This window comes from Mandrillus leucophaeus, unplaced genomic scaffold (assembly GCF_000951045.1).
Source record: "Mandrillus leucophaeus isolate KB7577 unplaced genomic scaffold, Mleu.le_1.0 Scaffold762, whole genome shotgun sequence".
In the NCBI taxonomy this organism is placed as follows: Eukaryota; Metazoa; Chordata; class Mammalia; order Primates; family Cercopithecidae; genus Mandrillus; species Mandrillus leucophaeus.
This window is the reverse complement of record NW_012108275.1, coordinates 402320-410480: the sequence shown is the minus strand read 5'-3', so window position 1 is coordinate 410480 and position 8161 is coordinate 402320. Positions and strand designations below refer to the sequence as shown.

The 8161-nt window shown below is 49.6% G+C and overlaps 1 pseudogene across 1 annotated transcript; it reads left to right on the top strand.

Annotated features, from left to right (window-relative positions):
* The first annotated feature begins 206 nt into the window (after positions 1-206).
* LOC105529383 lies at positions 207-700 on the top strand (annotated as a pseudogene). The gene has a single exon (XR_001004502.1). The product of XR_001004502.1 is annotated as a 60S ribosomal protein L22-like 1 (transcript).
* Positions 701-8161: the final 7461 nt, after the last annotated feature.

The following is an 8161-nucleotide window of genomic DNA, read 5'->3' as shown; positions in this document are numbered from 1 at the left end:
AAAAAAAAAAAAATTAGCCAGGCATGGTGACGCATGCCTGTAATCTCAGCTACTCGGGAGGCTGAGGCAGGAGACTCGCTTGAACCCAGAAGGCGGAGGTTGCAGTGAGCCGAGATTGCGCCATTGTACTCCAGCCTGGGCGACAAGAGCAAAACTCCATCTCAAAAAAAAGAGAGAGACAATTTTCTCTCTGCTCGCGTGGCTGACTTGCAAGGGCGCCGCAGAAAGACAAGAAGCCCAAGAAGTCAACCTGGAAGTTTAATTTGGACCTTACTCATCCAGTAGAAGATGGAATTTTTGATTCTGGAAATTTTGAACAATTTCTATGGGAGAAGGTTAAAGTCAATGACAAAACTGGATATCTCGGGAATGTTGTTCACACTGAATGCTTCAGGAATAAAATCACATTCTTTCTCAGAAACAGTTCTCTAAAAGGTATTTGAAATACCTTACCAAGAAATACCTTAAGAAGAGCAATCTTCATGATTGGCTTCGAGTGGTTGCATCTGACAGAAGACTTACGAACTTCATTACTTCCAGATTAGTCAAGAAGATGAATCAGAGTTGGAGGACTAGGCAAAGGCTTCCCTTGTAGGACTTTGCTTATTAACAAAATAAATGAAGTATATGTGAGAAATACCAAGAAATTGGCTTTTAGTTTATCACTGAATAAGAAAAAAATTGCACTCTTTAAAAAAAAGAGACAATTTTCTTTCTGCTACATTTTCAAGAAAGCAGGAGGAAGATTATCAGGCTTTGTTTGGGGCTTAAGGGTGAGGGATCTTCTACTTGATAGTACCACAGTGCACAGTTTCCCTTTTCAAGGTGGCCTCGTAGTCTAAGTTGGCTGCTGAGGCCCCACTCACACACCTGCTTTCTATTCAGCACAAAAGACCAGACTGAGAAGGATGCATCCTTTATTTTAAAAGCGCTTTTTAGCAGTTGTACTCACAACTCGTGCTTACGTCCTGTTGGCTGGAACTTTTCTTCATGACACATTGACCTGCAAAAAAGTTGGTGAAAGTAAAACTTCTGTTCCAGGGTGGGGGCGGGGGTGGGGTGGGGAATAAACTGAAATTAAAAATCAAGGACTCTATTACTGAGAAGGGAAGGAGAATGATTATTGGAGGACAATATGCAATATGCAGTCTTCATCACTGGAATCGAACATATATTTTTTTGTTCCTGAAAATGAGTCCTGCCTCACTCTCTCCAGGGCATGGTGAGGGGCGGGAGTGGTAGCTGGTAGAAAGCTAGTGTCCTTAAGACAAGGATTGGCTTTAATCCTGCTTTGGGTTTTTGGGTGATCTGAAATCCAAATGTGGACACAAATGTCTATTTTTGTGTTTGTCTTTGAGACAGGGTCTCACTCCGTCACCCAGGCTGGAGTGCAGTGGTGCGATCTTGGCTCACTGCAGCCTTGACCTTCTGGGCTTGGGTGATTCTCCCACCTCAGCCACCCAGGTAGCTGGGACTACAGGCGCCCGTCACCATGCCCAGCTAATTTTTTGTATTTTTAGTAGAGATGTGGTTTCACTATGTCACCCAGGCTGGTCTCGAACGCCTGGACTCAAGCAATCCACTCGCCTCAGCCTCCCAGAGTGCTGAGATTACAGGCATGAGCCACCGCACCCGGCCAAAAGTCTATTTAAGAGCACAAATGAGGGAAAAATAATCTAGCTTTGCCAATTATATTATCACTAAAGCTCTTACGTTGTTGTAAAAAGTCACCAGACATGTTGTATAATGTCACTTCTTCCTTCCTTCCTTTTTCTTTCTTCTTTCCTTTCCTCCCTCCTTCCTTCCCTCCTTCCTTCTCTCTGTCTCTCTCTCTCTCTCTCTCCCCCCCACCCTCTGTCTAGAGACTGGGTCTTACTCTGTCACCCAGAGCTGGAGTGCAGTGGTGTGATCATAGCTTACTGCAGCCTTGAACTCCTGGGCTTAAGCCTCCTCCCACTTCAGCTTCCCAAATAATGTTGAATTTAGACGATAAGTTTACACAAGTCTTTAAATTCAACAACTCTCATCCTGTGGATTCAGAGACAACAGCTGACTATCCAGGAGATAAAGATTCCTGGCTATTCCTTTTCACTATCTTCTTTGCTTATTGGAAAATGCTGGAGTTACCCCAAATTCTGTCCTGTTTTTTTTTTCTCTCATTTTAATCCTTCTTGAGTTTTTTCCAATTTGTCATGTTTAAAAGTGGACTCATCTTTTCTTTTCTTTTTTCTTTTCTTTTCTTTTTTTTTTTTTTGAGACAAAGTTTCGCTTTTATTGCCCAGGCTGGAGTGCAAAGGCGCGATTCTGGCTCACTGCAACCTCTGCCTCCGGGGTTCAAGATATTCTCCTGCCTCAGCCTCCCAAATAACTGGGATTACAGGCTACTGGCTGATTTTGTATTTTTAGTAGAGACGGGGTTTCTCCACGTTGGTCAGGCTGGTCCAACTCCCGACCTCAGGTCATCCGCCTGCCTTGGTCTCCCAAAGTGCTGGGATTACAGGCGTGATCCACCATGCCCGGCCGATCCTTTCCTTTCTAACCTTGTTCCTGGTTGTCTACCTACTGAGTAGACAGCACCAGCCATGGCCTCAGCCAGGTACCCCACTCTCCCTCACAGTTCACATTTAGCCAGTGAGTGCTAGGCTTTCTACTTCTTTCTCTCTAATTCACTTTTCACTTTCTCCAAGCTTCTGCCATCCGCCAGGAACAGGGAAGCATCCTCTCTTGTTTGATTACAGCAGGAGCCTCCCTATCTCCTCAGATCATCCAGGCTGATCTCGCTAAAAGTTCAACTCTGCTCCTGTCTTGCCCCTCTTTAAACCAGATTCTTCCATAGAATTAAGCCCAGGTTCTTTTGTCAATTGTTTTCCTTTTTATTAATAATAATAATAATAATTATTATTATTATTTTTGAGATTGAGTCTCACTCTGCTGCCCAGGCTGGAGTGCAGTGGTGCGATCTCGGCTCACCGCAGCCTCCGCCTCCTGGATTCAAGTGATTCTCCTGCCTCAGCCTCCTGAGTAGCTGGGACTACGGGCACACGCCACCATGCCCGACAGATTTTTGTATTTTTAGTAAAGACAGGGTTTCACTGTTGGCCAGGCTGGTCTTGAACTCTTGACCTCGTGATCTCCCCACCTCAGACTCCCAAAGTGCTGGGATTACAGGTGTGAGCCACCATCCAGCCTTATTAATTTATTTTTTAGAGATGGTGTCTTGCTCTGTCTCCCAGGCTGGAGCGCAGTGGTGTGATCATAGCTTACCTCAGCCTCGAACTCTTGGGCTCATGCAATCCTCCTGCCTCAGCCTCTGGACCAGCTGGGAATACAGGTGTGTACCACCACACCTGGTCAATTTTTAATTTTTTTGTAGAGATGGAGTCTCACTATGTTGTCCAGGCTGGTTTTGAACTCCTGACCTGCAGAGATGGGAGGATCGATGGAGCCTTCCATCTCTGACTTTTAACATGGTCTAGAAGGCCTCCATGAGCTCCATCTCACCTCTTTTTTGCTCCTTCCCCGCGGACCTTTACAAGGTGCAGCCATTCCAAACTCCTTTCACTTCTGATTATCTCATGTTCTCTCTCACCTCCCGGCCCATGCAATGAGGTTGCTCCCCAACTACATTCTTACTCCTCTTAGATTTGCAGAGAAGCCTTCCCTGAAAGAAGCCCTCTCCCACCTCCCAGATTGGGTTAGGCTCCTCCTGTGCGCTGACTTCATTGTCTCCCTTCAACATTGCTTAGAACGCTAAGTTGCAACTTTATGTCTAATTGATTGCTCCACTAGTCCATAAAATCTAGGAGGAAAGGGCTGTATCCTCAGACCTTGACACACGGCCTTGTACATCTTAAGTTTGCATATGAACCGCTAGGACAACCCTATAGGTTGTGCATGATTATTCCAATTGTTGTCATTGCTGTTATTTTAAATAAAGATGGGGGCTCACTATGTTGCCCAGGCTGGTCTTAAACTCCTGGGCTCAGGTGATCCTCCCACCTTGGCCTCCTAAAGTGTTAGGGTTACAGTCGTGAGCCACCTTGCCTGGTCAATTATCCCCCTTTTAATAGATGCGCAAAGAGTCGAGGTTCCACTGGTTTTCCACTGCAGTGTCTCTGCTGAAGACTTAAAAATTTAAAAAAAAAAAAAAAAAAAAAAAAAATCACAGGGCTGTGCTGGACTGCTGGGACTTCCAGAGGACAAGGCCCTCTCTTCAGTGAGGCTGATCTCCACAGAGCCAGCCCTCCTTCCCCTCCCAGCCACAGCTGTGTGTTGGAAAGCTGGAGGCCTGGGCCCCTAATAAAGAGCAGACCTCCCAATCTCCTCGTTCCCTCCCCCTCCCCTCACATGGTTTTTCAAATTAAAAGCAACTAAAAGGAAAGACCTAAGGAGCAGGAGAGGGCGGAGGCACAACAACATGTTTAAACCGAGGAAGGGGGCTCTCTCGCGAGGGAAGGGGTATCCAAAAGCCAGATCCAGAGGGTTCCAGTCCTACCAGTCTGTCCCAGCCTCTAAGGAGTGTATGGCCCACCAGGCTGGACTGGACCAGGAAACAAGTTCTTGTCCTCAGGTCCGTAAACAAGCTGTGGTGTTAGGAACCCTCTGCTTCTACTTCTCCTTGGAGAGCGAGCCCCTCAAACCCAGAAGAGAGGCTGCACCTTGAGATCCAGCCAACAACCACAGAGAAGAGGAGGTGGGTGCGGAGTCCTGGGGAGGGTAACTTTCACCTCAAGCTGCACAGACCCATCTCGATCTTTTTGTAGAATTCCTCCTTTTTCAAGACTTGTGCCGTTCTGAATTCTGAGCGTGCAAAGAGACTCCTTAGAGCTAGCTCACAAGCCTCAGCTGGGGCAGACCCAAGGCCAGGGCGTCCCTCTCTCTGCGAGGATCCCTCACATCTGTGCGTCGCCTCCACTACCTCCGGGCAAAGGACCCTTCCGCGCTGGACCCAGGGAGGGGGCTATTCCAGATGCAGCTAAGGATTAAAGGGGGTGAGGGAAGGAGCAGTTCGCACCATTTTCTTTTGTAAACCACCAAACGGGCCCTTCGTTTTCAAACTGTGAAGCCAGAAACATCCCCTGTTCCCTTGCCCCGCCCATCACCATTTGAAAAAAATAATTCACAAGTTTAAACGTGATTTTCACAACTAACGGCTTTGATAACTGTTACATTCGTAAGGCTTCTAGAGCAAACGGACTTGAATTCTTCGAAGAAAGTACAATTGGGGGTGGGGCTGGGGAGCAGAGGAGGAGAAGACACAAAAAGCCAACTCAGCGGGAAGCGCCCTCAAAGCCAAAGGTGTGGCGCTCGGAGCTGCGGCCGCCCTCGCCCGGGAGTTGGGGCCGGGAGAACGGGCCCTGGAGGCAGGGCAAGGCACGGCGAGATTTTGCTTTTGTTTTTAGTGACCGTTTTGATCTGGTTGTAAAAAGTTTACGAGGCCCTCTTTTTGAAGGTGAGCTCATCGACTGCACCTTTTTATGCCCTTGCTCCCAATTTCATGTCGCCTGCTGGCGTAGATGCGCAAGGCCGAGGACAGAACTGTCACAGTCCCTACCCTTTTCTCCTAACTTCCCGGCCCGGCTCAATTCGGGAGTTGAGCCTCCTTCCTCTCCGCACGCAGCCTCCCCGACTCCCCGTTTGGGGAGAAAACCCACATTCTTAACCCCTTGATAATCCCTTAAGGAAAAAACAAAACAAAAAACCCCAAGAGGCTGAAAATTAGAATCCGGGCGCGGGTTGAGATCTGCGCAGAGCTGCCCAGGCCGGTGCAGGTCGCTCCTCTCCTGGTACACGTGATGGCCTGGTACCCTCCTCCCACCTCCCGCAGGGCGCCCAGTCAGAAGCACAGGAAGGGGAGAAAAGACCCGCAACCCGCCTCAGGAGGGCAAGCTTTCTGGCCCCCTGCGGTTCCGGGGCCATCCCGGACCCAGGGCGTCGAGGGACCAATCTGGAAGGATCTTAGAACAAACACTGGGAGAATGCGGCAAGAACTCGCCCTGCCTTCACCCGACGCTCCGGACTGACTGCCGGGCGCAGACCCGACTTCTCCCGAACCAGCCTCGTACCAGCCTTAGAAGGCGGAAAACAGGATTCAAACCCGCCTATGAGCAGTGATAGGGGCGGGGGCTGTAGGGGCAGGACTCTGTTTAAGGAACCAACCGCCTCGGTTCGAGGGTCTCCTGTCCGGAGGTTGCTCCTGACCACTGGGTTTATTTTGTTTTGCAGAGGAGGCAGATGTTGACCTCTCTTCTTTGCACAGTCTCTCCGCGAAATCTTCCCCCAACCATTTGCTTTCTTGCGCCACCCCCCACCGGGGCACTATCCCCGGAGTCAGCTCCTCAGGCCTTTAAACCTTCCAGAATGTCACACATGGAAACCTTTAACAAATGTTTGTTAATGGTCATAACAAAGGCATCATTCAAATTAGGCAGGTAATTACTACCAGAAGGACAACTGGGTGCTCGCTTGCTCATCCATTGCTTTCTGCTTTAAACTCCTGAGGAGTCGCTGCCTGGAGCCACTCCCGCCCGGGCTGCTTTTCGGGCCCCATTAAACGGCTCTGAAATGAACTGTGAAGTTACCATTTGTGGGCGGAGAGCGCTGGGGCCCTGCGGACGGAAGACCCTGGCTTGACCGGGCTAGCAGTGTCGCCGAAACAAAGCAGTCCTTCTGGGTAGGCTCTGTGTCTCGCCTCCTACCCTCTGGGGCAACTCGCCTAAAAACCCAGTTCTCAACTTAACAGCAAGAAGCCCAGCAGCCGCGTTTGCCTTTTATTCCGCACTCTGATTTTTGGGGGGAATCGTTTGTCCCGCTCATTTTCTACAAACATTACGGTATCCTGTTAGCATTCCGAACAAGGGGCTGTTCATATATTTGCCTTCAATGATTTCCTGAAGGAACATGTGGAAGTAATAGCGAGCTGTGCAGTCACCCGAGCTGAAGATGCACGAGAGCAGGTCGCGTAGAAGAGCTGGGGCAATGGGGCCCCCAGCGCAGCCCCAGGCGCCCTATTTCCGAGACTGATACCCCAAGATCCTGTCCTAATTAGACACAGCACCGCGCCCGTTGGAGTACTTCTCTGTGACTCTCCTCTGTCCACTGCACTGTGTCCACCCTCCTGGTGAAGGAGGAGACGGCTGTTGGACGTGCCAGTCCCAACCTGGCCACCTTGGCCATTTTCAGAGTGCTTGTGTGGGGGTGGGGTTGAGGGAGAAGGATGAAGGATGACCCCCAACCCCAACAAGAGAATTCAGAAATCAGAGAGCGAGAAAGGTGAACGCGCTCCCATCCCCCGCTGTCTCTGGGAAGCCCCACTCTGCCCAGGTCTGGTTTCTGGAGCATCAGCGCCCCCTTTCCCTCGCCGGCAGGATCGTTTCCTCCCGACACTGGCCTCGCGCCTTGGGCGCAGGGTTTGGGGCTCAGCTGTCAACTCTGAAGCATTCGTAGGGTTCGACCCACTCGGCGGGAGGGAACGGAGGGAGAATCAAAAGGCACCCTCTCCCACGACGCGGAGGCGGCGGGACGATTCCCCAAACGCCCAAGCTTGAACTTTTTTGTATGCGAGTTAGAAGCCAGGACAACCTCGCCCAGATAACCCCCAAAACAAAGGCACGACCAGATAAGTTACTTAAAGGGAGTAAAGGTCGTTCTATCGGAGAACGTTCCAAACCTACACAGACCCTCTTTTCTTTGTACCCTATTTCAGACTCCACCCAGTCTTGCGCGCACACACACACACACACCCACCCCACACACAAAACAAAAACCCATCGTTGTCATATTGGACTCAACAGTTTGCCTAATCCCATTGAAGAACTAGCAACTATATAGCCCTTAGCCCTTCCCCTAAAAGACCCTTAGTTCAAAACCGCGCAACCGCTTGGAGATTTCTCCCGAGGGCCCGATTTCTAGTTGGGCCGAGTTTGTAGAAGGGACGTTTCTTGATTCTAGATTTATATTCTCTCTGGGTATTAAATGCAGTTTTGTATGTTCCTTTTCTTGTTTTCAGAGAGAACACAAAACTATAGCAGTCTAAGAAAATAACCCCAAAATGGGGAGGCAAACTCATTCTGGAAATGATGGGCTGTTTGTAGTTTCACAAAACCGCTTTCCCGGCAGAGCACCAACACCTCCCCCTTCCACCCCCCCATCCCATCTGGTC